This window comes from Carcharodon carcharias, chromosome 26 (assembly GCF_017639515.1).
Source record: "Carcharodon carcharias isolate sCarCar2 chromosome 26, sCarCar2.pri, whole genome shotgun sequence".
NCBI lineage: Eukaryota > Metazoa > Chordata > Chondrichthyes > Lamniformes > Lamnidae > Carcharodon > Carcharodon carcharias.
In genome coordinates this window covers 22,039,653-22,062,200 of record NC_054492.1, presented here as the reverse complement: position 1 = coordinate 22,062,200, position 22,548 = coordinate 22,039,653, and the positions used below count along the sequence as shown (strand labels likewise).

Genomic DNA, 22,548 nt, shown 5'->3' with positions numbered 1-22,548 from the left:
GTAGGGAAAAGGCAGAATTGTGTCAGGGAAAAGATAGAATTCTGTCTCAGGGTATTTTTATACGTTAAGACAGTTGGACAGGAGTGTTCCACTAACTGAAAGGTTCTCAAGGGAATTGGCTTTTCCAATATGCCTAGCATATGACATGTGATACGAACAGAAGGGAGTGTTGGAAAAAAAGGCAATGCAAGGCCAAACAACTGGAAAACACGCACAAGGAAGGCCCAAGAGAGCATGGAAGGATAACATCAGAACGTGGACTTACCTCTCAATGGGGCTGGCGGTGAGGGCAGCAGAGAACAGAAATTAGTGGAGAAAGATTGTTCATAGTGTGGCCAACCCTGAGAACAAGGACAGACGAAAGGCAGGCAGACAGATAACAAACCAGATCTGGGGTCAAATGCTCAGAGCTCAGAGAGAAATAGGCTGCCTGGTTACATACGAGCATGTGAATTCAGAGCAGGAATAGGCCACTCAGCCCCTTGAGCCTCCTCTGCCATTCAATAAGATTGTAACTCCACATTCCCACACCAGATTCAATCACTGAAACCCAGTTCTGTGCTCCAATCCATTATACTGTGGCCACCGCTCAAAGTGCAACCTCCACTATACTGGAGAGACCAGGCTACAGCTTTGTCTAACACCATTTTATCTGCAAATGTGACCCAAAGTTCTCCATCACTTAATTCAAAGTTCCAATCCAGCTCTAATCTTTGGTCTTCCCACAAAACTCACCATCACCTCATCTTTCAAATAGTCATGTTAGCTCAATAAGCTATTAAAGAAACATGACTTAGAGGGACAGGAATGGCAGCTCAACATTCCTGGTCACAGGGTTTTCAGGCGAGGTAGAGGGGATAAAAAGAAAGGGGGTGACGATTTTAGCTAGAGGAGCAATTGCAGTTGTGAGGAGAGATACGTTAGAAGGGTCGTCAATTGAAGCCATATGGATTAAGCTTAGGAACAAGAAAAGGGCAGTCACACTATTGGGAGTGTACTATAGAGCCCAAACAGTCATTCAGAGATAGAAGAGCAAATGTGTAGGCAAATCTCTGAGAAGTGCAAAAACAGTAGGGCAGTAATAGTCTGGGATTTTAACTACCAATATTAACTGGGATAGTTTTAGTGTGAAAGGAATGGACTGAACAGAATTCTTGAGGTGCATTCAGGAGAACTTTTTTGGCCAGTATGTAGCAAATCCAACAAGAGAGGGTGCGGCTCTGGACTTAGCTTGGAAATGAAGCTGGGCAGGTGGAAGGAGTGACAGTGGGAGAGCATTTTGGTGGCAGTGATCATAATTCAGTTAGTTATAAAATAATTAGGGAAAAGGACAAAGATAAAACAGGAATTAAAGTTCTAAATTGGGGCAATTTTACTAAGCTGAAGATTTAGCAAAAGTGGACTGGAAACAGCTACTTGAAGGCAAGTCAGTGTCAGAGCCGTGAGAGGCATTTAAAGGGGAGATTCAAGGGATTCAGAGTAAACATGTTCTCACAAAGAATAAGGGTGGGACAGCCTAATCTAGAGCCCCCGGATGTCAAGGAGCTTACAGGGTAAAATGAGGCAGAAAAGGGAAGCTTATGTCCAACACCAGTACTTGCTCAATACTACAGCAAGCCAAGAGGAGTCTAGAAAGTGGAGGGGTGAAATCAAAAAGGAAATTAGGAAAGCAAAGGGAGGACATAAAAGAATATTGGCAAGCAAAATCAAGGTGATCGCAAAGATATTTGATCAACACATTTAAGAATAAGAGAATAATGAAGGAAAGAGCAGGGCCCATAAAAGACCAAAAAGGTAACCTGTCTGTGGAGGCAGAAGATGTGGGTTCTCGATGAATACTTTGCAACTGTCTTCACAAAAGAGGGGGATGATGCAGATATTGTAGTTAAGGAGGAGGACTGTGAAGTATTGGGTGTAATAAACATAGAAAGAGAGGAAGTATTGGCAACCTTGAAAGTGGATAAATCACCAGAGCTGAAAGGAATGTGCCCCAGGCTGTTAAACTAAGACAGGAAGAAAATTGGAGAGGGTCTGACTACCATTTTCCAATCCTCACTGGTACAAATAAGGTGCCAGAAGATTGGAGGTCGGCTAATGTTGTACCTTTGTTTTAAAAGGGAGCAAGAGATAAATTGAATAATTACAGGCCGGTCAGTCTAAGCTCAGTGGTGGGCAAATTATTGGAATCAATTTTGAGACACAGGATAAACAGTCACTTAGGAAGGCACAGATTAATCAAGGACAGTCCGCATGGATTTGTTAAGGGAAGATTGTGTTTGACTAACTTGGCTGAATTCTTTGAGAAGTAACAAGGAGGGTTGATGAGGGTAGTGCAGTTGATGTTGTCTACATGGATTTTAGCAAGGCTTTCAACAAGGTCCCGCACGTGGCAGACTGGTTAAAAAAAAAAGCCCTGGGATCCAAGGGAATGTAGCAAGCTGGATACAAAGTTACCTCACTGGCAAGAAACCAAGGGTAATTTTTGACAGGGGTTTTTGTGACAGGAAGGCTGTTTCCAGTGGGGTTCTGCAGGGCTCAGTACTGGGTGCTCTGCTTTTTCTGGTATATATTAATGATTTGGATGTAAACGTAGGGGGAATGATCAAAAAATTTGCAGATGACAAAAATTGGCCGTGTGGTTGATAATGAGGAGGATTGCTGTAGGCTGCAGGAGGATATCAATGGGCTGGTCAAATGGGCAGAAAAGTGACAAATGGAATTCAACCCAGAGAAGTGTGAAGTGGTACATTTGGGGAGGTCAAACAAGGCAATGATTACACAGTAAATGGGGGAATATGGAGAGGTGTATAGGAAGTGAGGGACCTCAGAGCAAATGTCCACAGATTCCTGAAGTAATAAGGTGGTTAAGAAAGACTATGGAATCCTTTCTTTTATTAGCTGAGGTACAGGATATAAGTGCAGGGAGGTTATGCTGGAACTATATGAAACATTAGTTAGGCCACAACTTGAGTACTGTGTGCAGTTTTGGGCACCTCATTACAGAAAGGATGGAATCGCACTAGAGAGGATATGGAGGAGATTTACGAGGATGCTGCCGGGGCTGGAAAATTGCAGCTATGAGGAAAGATTGGATAGACTGAGGTTGTTCTCCTTGGAACAGAGGAGGCTGAGGGGAGAATTGATTGAGATGTGCAAAATTGTGAGGGGCCTGGATACAGTGGATGGGAAGGGCCTATTTACTTTAGCAGAGAGGTCAGTGACTAGGGGGCATAGATTTAAAGTGATTGGTAGAAAGGTAAGAGGGGAGATGGGGAAAAATTTTTAATCCAGAGGCTTGAGAGAGTCTGAAACTCTCTGCCTGAAAGGAATAGAGGCAGAAACCCTCAACTCATTTCAAAGGTGTCTGGACCTGCACCTCAAGTGCTGTAACCTGCAGGGCTACAGACCAAATGCTGGAAAGTGGGATTAGTTTGGGAAGGTCGTTTTTGGGCTGGCGCAGAAACGATGGACCAAGTGGCTGTAAATTTTTTACGATTCTATGATCCAAGAGCCTTAACACTGACTAAATGTCAGCCATAATTCCAGCTCCCACTTCCTCTCCAGCAACTGGTGTTGAATGTTGTGCTGCTGATTCCATGCCTGCGATGAAAAGGGAAAAGGAGAAAGGAGAAATGGGCAAGCACAAAACGTAGGGTCCCTCAGTCAGAACGGCAGGCAGTGGATCAGACTGCAACCTTGTGGCTTTTATCAGGCTGGAGCTTGCTCCAGGTCCACCAGCTTTCTCTTAACTTATTTTTTTATCTGCCTAGCCCCCTTCCTTCAGCTCCTCAGTTCTCCAAAGTTTCTGCATCTCTCATAAATCCTCAACTTCTCTCATTGTGCCTCTGTCTCAATATAATTTAAACATCACTTGTTTCCCATTTAAACACTTTACAGGATATTCTACATCCTCCCCCGTATGTTTTAACCTTTTTCCTTTCTTCTATCCAATTCTAATGCTGCACACGTGTTTCGTTTCTAATTGTGAAATGTCTGAAATATCAGGTCTGCTGCCCCCACAGATGCTGATTGAAATGCTGGTCATTCAACACTTTACTCTCTCATCACCTGCACGAGCACATCACCACAGCCAGCAAGCAAACAGGAACAGTTAGCACCTTAACTCAGCTTGATGCTCCACCTGAGAAAGCTTGCACAACACAGACTAAGAATCAGCTACTCACTGTCTGAACCAGCTGAGCCTTTGAGGGGGCCTCCATTTTCAGTGTAATTCTCACTGTCCATCAGGATTAGAACTAGCAGCAGTCAGATCTTCATCTATTTGCAGCTTTAAACATACGCATACACTGCACGTGGAATTTACTCCCAATCAACTAGGCTGTGATAAACTTACAGACTGTGATAAACCTACATTAACGTCACAGCCATTAATCATCTTGTGCAAACACTTTGCACAAAGCAATCGAGCAGCAAGTCCCCATCTGCATACAACTACTGAAAGTGATCAAATAAAGCTCAAGAAAACCAAAGCCATGTGGAACTGTGCCCTGGCTGAGATCACTGGGCACCAATCAAGCAAGTCTCATACACTGGCTGCCAGCAGACTGATGCCACTGCAGCAAACAATGCAAATTTTCAGGGGGTAACCTCACTCAGGGCAATTTCACCGAGTGGTTGTGCCACGTGCTTCTGTAATTATCAATTCATTGCTAGGATACTCTCAGAGCCACCATCATGTATCTGGAACAGTCATTTGTTGAGATAACTGGCAGTGGTGTACATAGAATTGCAGACACAAGTGTGAATATGTGGAGAATAATGGGTCAGGTTGGAGTTAAAGCAAAAATCTCACATTTACATAGGGTGCTTTATTTTTAAATAATATACAGCCTCAGGATATCCAAATGCTGTTCACAATCTATTAAGTGTTTATGAAATGTAATCACTGTTGAAATGTAGTAAACACAGCATCCAAAATACACACAAGGTTCCATAAACAGCAATGAAATATTGACCAGATAATGTTTTAATCATGTTGGTTGAGAGATAAATATTAGCCAAGGCATCAGAGAACTCTACTGCTTGTTATAATCCAGAAAGCTGGTTGATGAAGAATGATACTGGAGCTAATCTTTGCTCAATCTAACATTTAGAGTGAAACATTACAAGCATACTTCTCCTAATTCAGCCACCACCTCCGTTTCAGTTAAGTGTCCCTTTATTATATCTGCTGTGAACCCCCAATGTCCACCAGCTGCACTCAATTAAACACACTTGATAAACGCTCAACACTGCTCTCCTTCAAATAGTTCCATGGATCTGTTACATGCACCTCAAGTTAATACCTCATCCAAAAAAGAAGTTTGCCTCCCCGCCCCAGATAATGCTGCAATTTTAGACGTGGGAGTCTCTCACGGAAACACAATATCTTAAAGATAGCAAGACAGCAAAATGAACTAACTAAGCAATCAGAGCAGGCGCAGTACGATTAGAACCGGTGAGTAATGTGAACTGTACATACCACAACATGCATTCATCAAAGCCAGCAAATTAGAGTGGCAGGGGAAAGGGAACCTGCGTGAGGAGGCTCAAGAGAGGGAAACAAAGACAGAAATGAAAGACAGAAAAGTAGAAAGCAAAAGCGGAAGGCAGAGGAAACAAGGGTTAGCAGCAAATTGGGCCATAGTACAACAAAATTGTGTAAAAATGTTAAAAAGACAAGTCTAAAGGCACTGTATCTGAATGCACGGAACATTCACAATAAGGTAGATGAACTAACAGCACAAATAAATGTAAACGGGTACAATATGAGTGTGATTACGGAGACATGGCTGCAGGGTGACCAAGGCTGGGAACTGAATATCCAAGGGTTCTCAATATTTAGGATGGACAGACAAAAAGGAAAAGGAGGTGGCTTGGCGTTGTTAGTTAAGGATGAAATCAGTGCGATAGTGAGAGAGGATATTGGCTCAGAAAATCTAGATGTGGAATCAGTCTGGGTGGAGCTAAGAAGCAACAAGGGGTGGAAAACATCAGTCGGAGTTGTCTTTTGGCCTCCAAACAGTAGTGATAATGATAAGGCAGGGGATAGCATTAAACAGGAAATTAGAGATGCATGTAACAAGCATGCTACAGTAATCATGGGTGACTTTAATCTACCTATGGGTGGGCAAACCAAATTAACAATAATACTGTGACGAATGAATTCCTGGAGTGTGTACGAGGTGATTTTTTAGACCAGTATGTTGAGGAATCGACTAGGGAACAGGTTATCCTAGATTTGGTTTTGTGCAATAAGAAGGGGTTAATTAATAATCTTGTTGCGCGGGGTCCTTTAGGGAACAGTGACCATAACATGATAGAATTTTTCATTAGGATGGAAAGTGAAATAGTCCGATTTGAAACTAGGGTCCTAAATTTTAAAGGAAACTATGAAGGTATGAGGTGCAAGTTGGCTGAGATAGATTGGCAGTGACTAGTAGGGTACTGCAGGGATCAGTGCGTGGGCCCCAGCTATTCATAATATATATCAATGGTTTGGATGAGGGAACCAAATGTAATATTTCCAAGTTTGCTGACATGAAACTTGGTGGGAATGTGAGCGATGAGGAGGGTGTTAAGAGGCTTCAAGGTGATTTAGACAGGTTGAGTGAGTGGGCAAATACATGGCAGCTGCAGCATAACGTGGATGAGTGTGAAGTTATCCATTTCGGTAGGAAAAATAGAATGGCAGAGTGATATTTAAATAGTGCTAAATTGGGAAATATTGATGAACAAATGGACTTGGGTGCCCTTGTACACCAATCACTTAAAGCAAGCATGCAGGTGCAACAAGCAGTTAGGAAGGCATATGGTATGTTGGCCTTCATTGCGAGAGGACTTGAGTACAGGAGCAAGAGTGTCTTACTGCAGCTGTACAGGGCCTTGGTGAGACCACAGCTGGAGTATTGTGTGCAGTTTTGATGTCCTTACCTAAGAAAGGATATATTTGCCCCAGAAGGAGTGCAGTGAAGGTTCACCAGACTGTTTCATAGGATGGCAGAACTGTCATACAAGGAGACATTGGGCTGACCATACCTTTACTCACTGGAGTTTAGAAGAATGTGAGGAGATCAGAGGAGGGTGTGAGAGGGGGACCCTAGGGCAGGGAGGATCTAGAGGATCTAGCATCTAGTCAATACTCAAGAAGGAGTAAAGGTAAAATAAAAGCAAGGGTCCGTATTCTATTTAGTTAAGAAATGTCTGGGAAGCTCAGTCCTGTGATTTGCACATCCTGCACCACGTGGGAAATCCTAGATGCTCCTGGTGGTCTGGATGACCATGTGCGCAGGAGGTGCCTCTGACTAGAGCAACTTGAGCTCTGGGTTTTGGAGCTTGAGTGGCAGCTGGGGGCGCTACGGTGCATTCACGGGGCTGAGAGGTTCACGGATAGCACGTTTCAGGACATGGTCACCCCAAAGCTTAAGGAAGTGCAAGCAGAGATGGAATGGGTGGCCACCAGACAGAGGAAGGGGACCAGGCAGGTAGTGAGCGAATCCCAAGTGCATCTCGCTCGCAAACTATTTTTCAGCCTTGAAAAACTGCGTGAGTGACAGTTCCTCTGTGGAGGCCAACCAGAGCTAAGACCATGGCACTGTGGGTGCTCCAGCTGCTCAGCGTGGAGGGGGGGGGTGGGGGGGTGGGGGGGGGGGGGGGGGGGGGCGGGGGGGGTGTCTGGAAGGGCAATAGCGGTAGGAGATTCGTTAGTGAGGGGAGTAGATAGGCGCTTATGCAGCCGTAGACTTGACTCCAGGATGGTATGTTGCCTCCTCCTGGGTGCCATGAAATGGCTGCAGGGCACTATAAAGTGGGGGTTGGGGGGGGTGAATTGCCAGAGGTTGTGAAACATGTTGGGACCAATGACATAGGGAGAAAAGAGAAATGAGGTCCTGCAAGCAAACTTTAGGGAGTTAGGTAGGAAATTGAAAAGCAGGATTACTTCCATTGCCATGCAGTAGAGTATAGGAACAGAAGGATAGAGCAGATGAATGCGTGGCTAGAGAGATGGTGCAGGAGGAAAGGCTTTAGGTTCCTGGGGCATTGGGACCATTTCTGGAGGGGGTGGGACCTGTGCAAGTTGGGCAGGTTACATTTGAACAGGAACGGGACCAACATCCTCACGGGGAGGTTTGCTAATGCTGTTGGGGCAAATTCAAACTGAATTGGCAGGGGGATGGGATCCCGAAAAGTAGTTGAGAGAGGAAAGAAGCTGAGATGGAATTAGAAGTTAAAACACTGGTAAGCAAATCTGGAGGACAGAGGAAAGATAGGTTAGATAAGAAAGAAATGAGATTAGCAAGGCTAAATGGAACATATTTTAATGCAAGGAACAGGACAGATGAGCTGAGAGCACAGATAGGCACGTGGGAGTATGATATCATAACTACTGCCGAGACTGGGCTAAAAGGGCAGGATTGGTAGCTCAACATTCCAGATTATAGGGTGTTCAGGCGAGATAGAGAGGAGGATAGAAGAAGGGTGGGGGGCACGTCAAGGAATCAATTATAGCAGTGAGGAGGGATGATAGCTTGAAAGGGTGATCAAATAAAGCCATATGGGTAGAAGTAAAAAGCACAAAAGGGGCAAACACACTGTTGGGTGTGTAGTTTAGGCCCCCAAACAGTCAGGGAGAGAAAGAGGATCAAATATGTAATCACATTTCAGAGAATTGTAAGAATAACAAGGCAGTAATAGTCGGGGATTTTAACTACCCAAATATTATCAGGGATAGTTTTAATGTGCAAGGTAAGGTGTGAGCAAAATTTTTAAATTGCACCCAGGAGAACTTTTTTAGCCAGTTCATAGAAGGGCCAACAAGGCAGGGGGCAATTCTGGGCCTAATATTTGGAAATGAGCCCAGGCAGGTGGAAGGCGTATCAGTAGGGGAGCATTTTGGAGATAGTGACCATAACTCAGTTACATTTAGGATAGTTATGGAAAAGGGTAAGGTTGAGTCGGGAATAAAAGTTCTAAACTGAGGAAAGGCTAATTTTACTAAGATGAGATATGATTTGGCCCAAGTAGATTGGGAGCAATTACTTGCAGATAAAACTATATCAGAGCAGTAGGAGGCATTCAAGGAGGAAATAGCGAAAGTACAGGGCAAATATGTTCCCGTAAAGGAAAAGGGGAGACCAAGTCCGGAGAATCCTAGATGTCAAGGCACATAAAGGTTAGGATTAAGAAAAAAAAGAGAAGCCTAAGGCAGGTACCGAGGACTCAATACGGCAGAGTCCCTAGAGAAGTATAAAAAGTGCAGGGGGGAACTTAAAAGGAAATTAGGAAAGCTAAGAGAATGCATGAGAAAGCATTGGTGGGTAAAATAAAGGAAAACCCAAAGGGGTTTTTAAATATATAAAGAGCAAGAGAATAACTAGGGAAAGAGCAGGGCCAAATAGGGACCATAGAGGTAATGTGTGTGGGGACCTGGAAGACGTGAGTACAGTCCTCAATGAACACTTTGTGTCAGTCTTCACAATGGAAAAGGACAAGGAAGGTATAGACATCAAAGTGGAAGACTGTGAAATATTATAGAAAATCAATGTAGAGAGGGGAGATACTAGCGGATTTAGCGGCCTTGAAAGTGGATAGATCTGCAGGCCTGGGTGAGATGTATCCCAGGCTGCTGAGGGAGGCAAGGGAAGAGATATCAGGGGCCCTGGCAATAATTTCAAATCCTCTCTGGCCACAGGTGAGGTGCCAGAGGTCTGGAGGACTGCTAATGTTGTCCCATTATTAAAAAAGGGAGGAAGGGATAGACCAGGAAATTACAGGCCAGTCAGTCTAACCTCGGTGGTGGGGAAGTTACTAGAAAGAATTCCGAGGGACAGGATATATCCGCATTTGGAGAGGCATGGATTAATCAGGGATAGTCAGCATGGATTTGTTAAGGTAAGTTCATTTTTGACAAATTTGATCGAATTTTTTTTGAGGAGGTAACCAGGAGTGTTGATGAGGATAATGCATTTGAAGTGGTCTACATGGACTTTAGCAAAGCTTTTAATAAGGTCCTTCATGGCAGACTGGTGAAGAAAGTAAGATCCATGGGATCCAAGGCAAGTGGCACGTTGGATCCAAAAACTGGCTGAGAGGCAGGAAGCAGAGGGTAGTGGTGGGGAGATGTATCTGGAAGTCCGTTTCCAGTGGGGTTCCACAGGGCTTGATGCTGGGGACCTTGCTGTTTGTGGTGCACATAAATGATCTGGACTTAAATGTAGGGGGTATAATCAAGAAGTTTGCAAATGACACGAAAATTGGTCAGGTGGTAAATAGTGAGAAGGATAGCCATAAACTGTAGGAGGCTATCAATGGATCGTCAGGTGGGCAGAGCAGTGGCAAATGGAATTCAACCTGGTAAAGAATGAGGTAATGCACTTGGGGAGGACTAACATGGCAAGGGATTACACTATGAATGATAGGACCCTGGAAAGTACTGAAGATCAGAGGGACCTTGGTATGCATGTCTACAGATCCCTGAAGGTAGCAGAGCAGGTAGATAAGATGGTTAAAAAGGTATATGGGATACTTGTATTCTATGCCTCAGGGGCTATGGCTAATAAAGGCAAGAGCAGGGAGGTTATGCTGGAACTGTATAAAATGCTGGTTAGGCCACAATTGGAGTACTGCGTGCAGCTCTGGTTACCACATTATAGGAAGATGTGATTCCACTGGAGAGGGTGCAGAGGAGATTTACCAGGATGCTGCCTGGGCTGGAGGAAAACAACCCCAGCCTATCCAAGATTGGATAGGCTGGGGTTGTTTTCCTTGGAGCAGCAAAGATTGAAAGGGGACCTGATAGAGGTGTAGAAGATTATGAGGGACATAGATAGGGTGGTTAGGAAGGCACTTTTTCCATTAGTGGAGGGGGGAAACAATCAGGGGCATAGATTTAAGGTAGGAGGTAGAAGGCTAAGAGGGGAGTTGAGGAAATACTTTTCACCCAGAGGGTGGAGGGTGTCTGGAACTCACTGCCTGAAAGAGTGGTTGAGTCAGAAACTCTCGTAACATTTAAGTAGTATTTAGATATTCACTTGCGTTGCCATAGCCTCCAGGGCTATGGGCCAAGCACTGGAAAATGGGATTAGTGCAGTCAGGTCCGGCATGAAGACGATAAGCCAAATGGCCTCCTTTTGTGCTGTAAACGTCTGAGATTCTATGTCATTAAAACATATAAAATTCTGACAGGGATGGACAGACTGCATACAGGGATGATATTTCCTCTGGCTGGGGGAGTCTAGAACAAGGGGTCACAGTCTCAGGATATGGGGTAGGCCATTTAGGACTGAGATGAGGAGAAACCTCTTCACTCAGAGGGTGGTGAACCTGTGGAATTCTCTAGCACAGAAAGCTGTGGAGGCCAAGTCATTGAATACACTTAAGAAGGAAATAGAAAGATTTCTGGACTCTAAAGGCATCAAGAGGTATGGGGGCAATGCGAGAAAACGACGTTGAGATAGAGGATCAGCCATGATCATGCTGAATGGCGGAGCAGGCTCGAAGGACCGAATGACCTACTCCTGCTCCTATTTTCTATGTTTCCATTTGGGCTGCACCCAAGTTGGCACCCATTACCAAAATAAAAGCAGGGAAAGATCCCACTGCAGTTTCTTCAATTCTGACCTCTTGCCTATCCCTGATTTTCTTTGGCTACCTAAGCTTGAAGCTCTGGAATTCCCTCCATAAATCTCTCCAACTCTCTCCCCCCTTGAAGATACTCCTTACATCAAGGTTTTGGATCATCTGTCCCAATATCTCCTGAAGCTCAGTGTCAAGTTTGGTCCCATCATGCTCTTCTGAAGCAGTCTGGGATGCTTTGCTACGTGAATGGCACTATGTAAATATATGTTGTTGTTGTTTATTATAGCTGATGCAAACATCATTCATGGACCACGTCGCATCCAATTTTAGACTACACAAGAGGGTTAAGAAATTGCCAGGTTAAAGTGCAAAAAAACCCCAAGTTATGTAGTTTTCCTCAAAAATGTTTTACATTTACATTTTTAAGAAGGTCTGTTTATGTTGCAACATTCCACACTGGATATGCACTAGGCTGTTCTCCTGCACGATTAACAACTGGGACATCAACCCAGCTGATTTATGAGGAATTATCCATAGTTCATTGCTAGGAAATTAAGTCCAGTGCACAATGTACATGTTAATATTTGTTCAGTACAAAGTAATTAGTAATATAAAATTTAAGACCAATCCTGGCCCCTGCTTAAAGAATTTCAACAGTAATGGGTTACGCCAACCTTAGACCTGTAGAGGATGATAAATCATTCCCATCTGAAATGATTAGATATGTTCAAAATCTCCTGCATGACCAATTATGAGCAGGCAGAATAAAAGCATAGTCACAAATGCAGGTCATCTTAGACTTAAGGATTATAGTAATTGCCAACAGGGTCAATTGGACAACACTCTGGATCATCGTAAAATCCACTTGAAATCTGGTTCAAAACCTTCCAAATAAGGACACGAACACTGACCCATGGAACTTAGTCTAAATTATGTGGTGGCTTTTATTATATTTATAGCATTTTAGGATTCCTAATAATCCCATAAACTATTAAAGGAATAACTAAACTTACTAGGTTGAAAAGAACTTAACTGACCAGCATTTGCAAATTCTGCTTACAACCTCCAACTTGCAAACTCGCTCAGTCGGGACCTTAACTGAAATTTGAGGAAACTTCTTTAAAGTGAAACATTAATGCTAAGTGATACAACATCTATAAATTCCTATAATTAAGCAAACACATTATTGCTATAATGGTTTACAATGATCAGCTCCTGTGTCTGCAAACACAACTAAAATGAAAAAATAGACTTGCAGTTAAGATGGTAGAATCAGCCCAGGCTGCAGGATCAGATGGTCATATCACTGCATCCTCAGCTCTGCCAGTACACTTCACCTTTCCACATCATTCAAACTGTGTTTTTTGTCCAGGAAGGAAGGCTTTGGTCCTTTGTCATACCCAATGGTTCAAGCTCTCACTTGGAATTCACACTATTTGACTACTCAGATATCAGCCTTGGCTCACGAGGAACACACCACACAAACCCATAGTAACCCACTCAGGTTATTGCAGAAAATAAAAGCTCATGTATAGGGGCATGGATAGAAGATTGGCTAGCTAACAGGAAGCAAAGAGTAGGCATAAATGGGTCTTTTTCAGGTTGGCATGATATAACGAGTGGTGTGCCACAGGGATCAGTGTTGGGACCTCAACTGTTTACAATTTATATAAATGGTTTGGATGAAAGGATTGAAGGGATGGCTGCCAAATTTGCTAATAACACAAAGATAGGTAGGAAAGCAAGCTACAAAGAGGACATAAGGACACTACAAAAAGATATAAATAGATTGAGTGGGCAAAGATCTGGCAAATGGAGTATAATGTGGGAAGATGTGAAATTGTCCATTTTAGCAGGAAGAATAAAAGAGAAGCATAATATCTAAATGGAGAGAATGCAGAGCTAAGATGCAGAGGGATCTGGGTGTCTTAGTGCATGAATCACAAAAGGCTAGTATGCAGGTACAGAAAGTAATTAGCAAAGCCAATAGAATGTTACCATTTATTGCGAGGGGAACTGAATACAAAAGTAGGGAGGTTATGCTTCGGTTGTACAAAGCACTAGTGAGACCACATTTGGAGTACTGCATACAGTATTGGTCACCTTATTTAAGGAAGGATATAAATGCATTGGAAGCAGTTCAGAGAAGGTTTACCAGACTAATAACTGGAATGGATGCATTGTCTGATGAGGAAAGGTTGGACAGACTAGGCTTGTATCTGCTGGAGTTTAGAAGAATAAGAGGTGACATAATTGAAACAATTACGATCCTGAGGGATGTAGAGAGGATGTTTCCTCTTATGGAAAAATCTAGAACTAGGGGTCACTGTTTAAAAATAAGGGGTCACCCATTTAAGCCAAATATGAAGCCAAATGTTTTCACTCATAGGGTCGTGAATCTTTGGAACTCTCTTCCTAAAAAGGGTGTGGAAGCAGAGTCTTTGAATATTTTTAAGGCAGAGCTAGAGAGATTCTTGGTACGCAAGGGGGTGATAGGTTATCGGGGATAGGTGGCTGCTGATTTGACGTTACTGTCAGATCAGCCATGACCTTATTAAATGGCAGAGCAGACTCAAGGGCCTGAATGGACTCCTCCTGCTCCTTGTTCATATGTTTAGTCCACCGCTCCCAGGGTGACTCACTCAGTCAGCCAGCCACTCCCAAAAAAAGCCACCCCCTCACCACCTCCCACTCCCAGGAATTTTACCACACAATTTCTAAATACTTTGATTGAGGATAATAATATAGATGTGTTTAAGGGCATGGGAGGGAGAAGTGGGTAGAGGGTATATTGCCAGCGTGGACTGGTCATGCCATATGGCCTGTTTTTGTGCTGTACATCCTATGTAACTCTATGCTAATCTGGAATGCTGCCCATTGTTCTTCTGTACCATTCAACAATATTTTATTATTCCAGGCACAGTTAATTCAGCTTCACAGGGCCTCACTGATGCATCACTGCCATTATGTTGACATGTACTCCATCAATCTGATAAGTTTGTCTTTGAAAGTGCTTCCAGAGCAGTATTGGCAGTGACAAAGGGTTTATTCAGTTAATGCACTCTGAAAGTCCTTATTCTCCAGTTAATGTACTCTGATCTTTCCCTGACTCATATTGAACAGATCATTGTGGTACTTGTTGCTTGTAAGCATGGCCTGCATTGTCATTTATTATGTAGTATTAAATCTCTTCAGCACATATCATGGCATTCCGTCCATTCCCAAAACATCCTGTTTCTCCCAAAGCTGGGAATTGCATCATCTGCAGCTCCAGTCATTCTACTTGAACTAGACTGACTGACAGAGGATGTGGGAGGGGGTAAATCACTGGTCACAGCTCTACAATTACAAATCTATTTTTGAAACCAAATTATCTAATTTACAGTTTTTGTGTTCCATAAACTTCTCCTTCAAGTAACAAAGCACTTTTACCTGTTTTTGAAAAGTTAAAATATAATATTCACCAACTCAGACCCATATGAGACAGAGGTCAGTGAGTTTGAGGTGATGAGATTTCTATTCCCTCACATTAGGAAATCACAGCTTGAGAAAGTGACAAAAGATATAAATAACTTTACATGAGCCTCAGGAATGGGGTAAAAAGTTATTGCACAGATTGCCACAAAACATTGTTTGGAAAAAGAAATAGTACGGTTTTGTTGTTTGAGAGATAGGAGGTCTTGAGCTCATTGTCTCAGTGATGACATTCCGCAGGATGAATATTAATAATAGGTGTTACCAGAACCTCTCATATTTAATTCCTGCTATTTTGAATTTTTTGATCATATTTGCAAGGGCAGCAGCAATTTATTGTGAGCTTCACCAGCAAAAACACACAACACAGCCATAAGGCCAATGTAGAAATGTCAGACATGTCAGCTTGGCTCAGGTCAGAAGATCACAAGTTCAAGTCACATTACAAGATAGGAACTTCTCAGTGCTTCACAACAAACTCATTCCCTCTGCAGTGTAGTCACTGGTCCTGTGTGACAAACATCAGTTAATTTAGCCCCGCTTACAGCAATGTAATAATGATCTGCAAATGTTTTTGTGATATGATTGAGAGGTAAATGTTGTCCAGGACACCAGGGGGAACTCTCTTACACTTCTTCCAATAACAGAGGAGCAGGCTGTGTTCTTGCAGTCCAGCCAACTCGCGGAAGCCTATTTGGCCGTGAACGATCCATTCTGTTTTGTATCTTCAGGAGAGTTTCTGCCAATTTTCCATCTACTTGTTTCACAGTTTTTGCATGTCCAGTCAAGAGATACATGTAGCTCCAGGTTAATGTCTCATCTGAAAGACTATCCAATAGTGCAGCACTCCCTCAGTACTGGTAACTTTAACACAGCCTTCTGACAGAGACCAGTGTGCAACCAGCGATCCACACCTGATATCTCTTGACACTGTTTTACCAGTGATACTTATGAGGAACCTCCTGGATCAACTTCCCTATATTGGTGCTTCCTGCCGTGCCATTCATCCAGCCTTTCACATGTAATCATATGCTCTTCTTAGAATTTCACTGCATAAAATTACCAAACACATCCTTGTTGCTGCCTGAATTTTCATTTAGGGATGAGAAAGAAAGGAGTGCCCATTAACTTGATTCTTTAAAGCATCTCAGTCACATACTGACAGGGTACACTGCATATGTTGACAGCACAATACCCCTTCATTGTGAACATATAAAATTGTGAAGTTGATGGAAAATTGGCTGAAATTCTCCTGAAGGTACAAAACAGGATGAAGCAGACAATGCCAAACATGCTTCCATGAGTTGGCTGTACAACAAGAATTATCCAGTAATACAAATAAAGCATCTGGAATATGGCACCTCCAAAGGCTTTGCTTTAAAGAAGGACAGTTCACATTACCCGATAATAATGGGACTGAATTATCAAGACAGCTCTTAAACACTCCCAGCCCTTAAATATGCTGCAAAGAGCACAGAAGTTAGAAATAATTATTTTGTACTTCAGCTTCAGAAAAACAACTTCAAGATGGATGCATTTCCCCTCCTTCACTGCACCAGGCTGTAGCTATGTGTGAGGATAACAGAACATGGAACATTGTGGGCGCTCAGCCGTGGGAGGAACAAGAAGACTGGGTGTCTTCCTACCACTCACAGGGAACAAATTCTCCATGCTGTTACAAACAACCCACTTATACAGGAACCAGCATACCCCCATAAACCACCCCACCCCCTCCAACCTTCTCCCTCCAATTTGCAAAGTTCAAAGGCACTCTCATCCACTCAGATCATTCCCCAGTGTCATACATTTAATTCTGTTTACCAACTAGCGAGTGAAAGAATCCTGCAGTAAGCCAAGCTCAGATATAGCAAAACTGTTGATTAACCTGCAGCAGCCAGGAAGCAACAGAGAATGCAACTAACAAAAACAAAAATTTTGTTGGAAAAACTCAGCAGGTCTGACAGCATCTGTGGAGAGGAACACAGTTAACGTTTCGAGTCCGTATGACTCTACATCACGGACTCAAAACTTTAACTCTTGTCTTCCTCTCCACAGATGCTCAGATCTGCTGACTTTTTCCAGCAATTTTTGTTTTTGTTTCAGATTTCCAGCATCCACAGTATTTTGTTTTTATCTTAGAGAATGCAGTTAGGAAGTCTACATTTTGAATTGTGATCATAGCTTAAAGACAGAAAAATTGAAGTGAAAACAGGTTTCACCTCAGCAAGCAATTCTTTTGAAAAAGCATCAGTGTCAATCTAACGGAGTTTGCAAACCTTGACTTGCTCCCAGGCACCACTCCCACAAACGTAGACATACATCTAGGGGAACCACCCCACTTCACCTCCTAACGCAACCCCCCCCAATCCCCCCAGCAAACACAGATAAGTTCCCAGTGCAGTTGGCAGCAAGAGTCTGGTAAAGTGTGGAATTGCATTCCTCTCAGACACCAGTCAGGAGGGGCAGCAATTTTGGATTTCAGTATCAGCTGACACCAGGAGGTACAGAACTCATTTTTACTGATGACCCCTTTTGATCAAAATCCAGATCAGTCAGTGGGAAGGGAAAAGGGGGTGCCAGCCACAGCATTATGTGCTAGCAGTGGCATCTGTTGACAATCCAAGCACTTGCGTCAGCAGAATGGCTTCATTCCAAGTCTAACAGGCAGCATGGCGGCCCTCCAGGAACTGTGGATGAGGGGGAATAAAATGACGAGACTATTCCTGGTACCTCCTATGACAGTTCTTCATTTGTTTGTAGAACAAATTTAAATGAAAATCCTGCATGGGGGAAATAACATCCCCTTTTAATTTCTTTTTAAAAAACATTCTTGTGCTCTGATTAAAAGTCAAATTTATGCCAATTTGCAAAGAATTGTAGATAGTTTTGTACTGTGGGGAGATAGAGAACCATCCCAAACTTTTACGCCCATTAGTTTATCAAAAATTCAAGAGCATTTTTAAAAGGTAGATGGCACACTTTGTTTGCACTTTTAGCCAGGGTAGAATCTGGAAAGCACATGGCCTGCTCCCCTGACGTTAGATATACCACTTCAAACACCTACTATTTGCCAAGGGCTAAATGAATAAGCAGCTTCCCAAGCTAAAAGCTCCATCCGGGCCAAGTCCTCAGCACCCCAACAAATTGAAATTATATTCACTAGTTCACCTCCTGTGGCATTAGTCACAATGAGGTCAAAGTCAAGTGTAGGCTTCAGGGTTAAAAGGCTGGGAGTAATGGATGAGGGCGTGCACATCATCAGTCCCCTTTTCAAGTTCTACATTACTATTTTTATATAATACTTTCATTCCATGCTATTCTAGTTAAAAATATAAACGTGTGGCAATTTGGGAAAGAGAAATGCAAGATTGGTTAGATCACTGAAATTCACATTTCAGGTGAAATTACAGTACAACCACTACAAAGGGAGCACCTATTATAAATGTGGACATAGGAATCTATGGTGGAAAAGGTGGCAGGAGATGCATATAGACAATTTTAAATTTAAAACTAGTTGATGTCCTGTAATGAAGAATATGATCCTTCTTTGTCTGTGCTACTTCTCTCTGACTCTTGTCTTTTACTTCCTTTTCATTATTCCTCTTCAAAATTGCTCCAATCATTTTACTTCTGTCTCTGTCCTCTTTCTTTCTAGTGAGAGGAGGTCACTGCTATGGCAAGGAAGAAAGCCAATGGCCACAAGCTTCATCCCATCATTCCCATTAGTCCCTAGCCCTTCACATTCCCACCACTGCTCTTCACACCAATATCTATCCCCAACTCATTCTTTTTGACCTATCCATTCAACTCCTTAATCCCTCCCTTGCTCCACTTTACCCTCAATTTAATGTCTTCTCTTCACTTGTCCCCTCCAGGTATAGAATGTGAGGGGTCTCCTCAACCTCAATGTGGGCTCCCTTCACCACCACCCCACCCACTTCATTTCCTATCTACTTCCCTTCAAAATTTAATTAGTCTTTTCTAAAAGACACAAAAGTCAAGATAAGGAAAGACACATTCACAACCGTTAGCAATTCAGATGTCTGCATTCTGTCAATAAAACAGTTAACTTCAGAATTCAATGGATCAGAATTTACTGCCAAAATAATGCCAAGTCAAATGCACACGCCATTGCCAATTTGTAAAGCAGATCTAGCAAAAGTGATCTGGCAATTTAGGTAAAGGGATAGGTCAATAGAGACATTTAAGGGGATATTTTAGAATATACAGAATAAATACATTCCAACGAGAGAGAAAAATTCCCAAGGGAGGACCCACCATCTGTGGTTAACTAAAAAAGTTAAAGATAGTTAAAAACTTAAAGAAAAAGCATATAATTGAGTAAAGAAGGGTGGCAGGTGAGAAGATTGGACAGCATATAAAAACAACAAAGCATGACTAAAAGATTAACGAGACAAGAAGGAAACTACAGGTCAGTTTGCTTCACATCTGTCAGAGAAAATGTTGAAAGATTTTAGTAAAGAAGTTACAGCAGGGCACTTGGAAAAATTCAAGGCAATCAGGCAGAGTCAACATGGTTTTGTAAAAGAGAAATCATGTTAACCAATTCACTGGAATTCTTTCAAGAAGTAACATGTGCTGTGGATAAAGAGGAACCAGTGGATGTACTGTACTTAGATTTTCAGAAGGCATTTGATAAAGTATCACATCAAAGGTTACTGTGGAAAATAAAAGCTCATGGTGTAGGTGGTAACATATTGGCATGGATAGAAGATTGGCTAACAGGAAACAGGGTAGGCATAAATGGATCATTTTCTGATTGGCAAGATGTAAATGGTGGTGTGCCAAAGCCTCAGCTCTTACAGCTTATATAAATGATTTAGATGAAGGGACTGAAAGTATGATTGTTATATTTGAAGAGGCAAATTTGACTGATTGAATTTTTCGAGGAGGTGACTAGTTTTGTAGATGAGGGTGGTGCAGTTGATGTAGTCTACATGGACTTCAGTAAGGCTGTTGACAAGGTCCTGCATGGGAGAACGGTCAAGAAGGTAAGAACCCATGGGATCTAGGGCAATTTAGCAAACTGCATCCAAAATTGGCTTAGTGGCAGGAGGCAGAGGGTGATGGCCGAAGGTTGTTTTTATGATTGGAAGCCTGTGACAAGTGGTGTACCGCAGGGATTGGTGCTGGGACCAATTGCTGTTTGTAGTCTACATTAATGATTTAGACATGAATTTGGAGGTATGATCCAGTAAGTTCGCAGATGACATGAAAATTAGTGGTGTCGTAAATAGTGAGGGGGAAAGCCTTAGAGGATAGGATGACATAGATAGGGCTGGTAAGATGGGCAGAGCAGTGGCAAATGGAATTTAATCCTGAGAAGTGTGAGGTGATGCATTTTGGGAGGACTAACACAGCAAGGGAATGCACAATGAATGATAGGACCCTAGGAAGTACAGAGAATCAGAGGGACCTTGGTGCACATATCCAGAGATCCCTGAAGGCAGCAGCAGAGGTAGATAAAGTGGTTAAGAAGGCATATGGGATGCTCGCCTTTATTAGCCAAGGCATAGAATAAAAGAGCAGGGAAGTTATGTTGGAGCTGTATAAAACGCTAGTTAGGCCACAGCTGGAGTAGTGTGTGCAGTTCTGGTCGCCACACTATAGGAAGGATGTGATTGCACTGGAGAGGGTGCAGAGGAGATTCACCAGGATGTTGCCTGGGCTGTTGTGTTTCAGCTATGAAGAGAGACTGGATAAGCGAGGGTTGTTTTCCTTAGAGCAGAGAAGGCCGAGGGGGGGTCCCGATAGAGGTATACAAAATTATGAGGGGCATAGATAGGAAGCAACTATTCCCCTTAGCAAAGGTGTCAATAACCAAGGGGCATAGATTTATGGTGAGGGGCAGGAAGTTTAGAGGAGATTTGAGGAAACATTTTTTCACCCGGAGGGTGGTTGGAATCTAGAACTGTCTGAGGGGGCAGTGGGAGGACTAACAGTAGAGGCAGGGACCCTCACAACATTTAAGAAGTATTTAAATGAGCACTTGAAAAGCCATAGCATACAGGCCAAGTGCTGGAAAATGGGATTAGAATAGATAGGTGCTTGATGGTCGGATGGACACGATGGGCCTGTTTCTGTGCTGTATAACTCTGACTCTAAAGGTAAGTAGGAAAGTTGTGAAGAGGATATAAGGAGGCTACAAAGAGATATAGTGATAGGGAGGTTCTGCTTCAATTATTCAGGGTATTGATGAGAACACGTTTGGAGTATTGTGTACAGTACTGGTCTCCTTATTTAAGGAAAGATGTATATGCGTTGGACGCAGTCAGGAAAAGTTTGCCAGGCTAATACCTGGAATGGACAGGTTGTCTTATGAGGACAGACTGGACAGGCTAGGCTTGTATCTGCTGGAATTTGGAAGAGTAAGAGGCGACTTGATCGAAACATGCAAGGTCCTAAGGGGACATGACAGGATGAATGTGGAAAGGATGTTTCCTTTTGTGGGAGAATCTAGAACTCAGGTTCACCCTTTACAAATAAGAGGTCGCCCACTTACGACAGAGATGAGGAAAATTTTTTTCTCTCAGAGGCTCGTGAATCTTTGGAACTCTCTTCCTCAAAAGGCGGTGGAAGCAGAGTCTTTGAATATTTTTAAGGCAGAGCTAGATAGATTCTTGATAAGCAGGGGGGTGAAAGGTTATCGGTGTAGGCAGGAATGTGGAATTGAGGTTATAATCAGATCAGCCATGAATGGTGGAGCAGGCTCGAGGGGCCGAGTGTCCTACTCCTGTTCCTAATTCTTATGTTTGTATGTGAATTATGCCAAATTCAATGTGCACACCATTGCCAATGTGCAAATCATCCAGAAAATTGTGGCAAAAAACAGATACCGTGGGAGCTGTGAACCACCCACAAGTTGTTAGATGCTTTTGTCATTTTTTTAAAAAACAAAACTGGTTTTCGAAGGAACATTCAACATAAAAACAACATTTTGAAATATGTCCTCTAGCTCTTTCCAATCACAAAGACCGTTCGGAGCCAAAGGAAAATCCTCCATCAGTACAGCAGAGTACAAATGCACCCTGGGTGATTAGATACATGGAGAAATCCGATTTTTTACAACAGGTTCACAAAAGTTAAACTGAAAGTTTACATTTTAAAAGCTGACATAGGAAAGGAATGAAAAAATTTGCATTTGGCACCATTTGCATCCACCTGACATCCCAAAGAAATTCATAATGGCACAACAGGCATAAAAATGCAACTAAAGAAAGGCACGGATTCAACAGCAGAAAGCGCATGCAGATGCAATTTTTAAAAATATATAAGACAGAGACCACCTCCCCACTGACCCTACCCCAACATACACACACACATAAAGATTAAACCAATTTAGTGAGGGGATCCACAGAACATGATTCTTTTCTGAAATGTAATTTTAAACATTAGACGCCTCTCTGTGCTTTAGCCTCTGCCTAAAACACCATGACTTTAGTGAAACAAATTCAGCAAGATTTTTACCTCTAATGT

The 22,548-nt window shown here is 42.7% G+C and overlaps 1 protein-coding gene across 3 annotated transcripts in view; it reads right to left on the bottom strand.

The window, feature by feature from the left end:
* The window catches only part of pde8a (phosphodiesterase 8A), a 124,378-nt gene that overhangs the window by 63,537 nt on the left and 38,293 nt on the right, over positions 1-22,548 (bottom strand). The gene's annotated exons all lie outside the window — the stretch shown is intronic.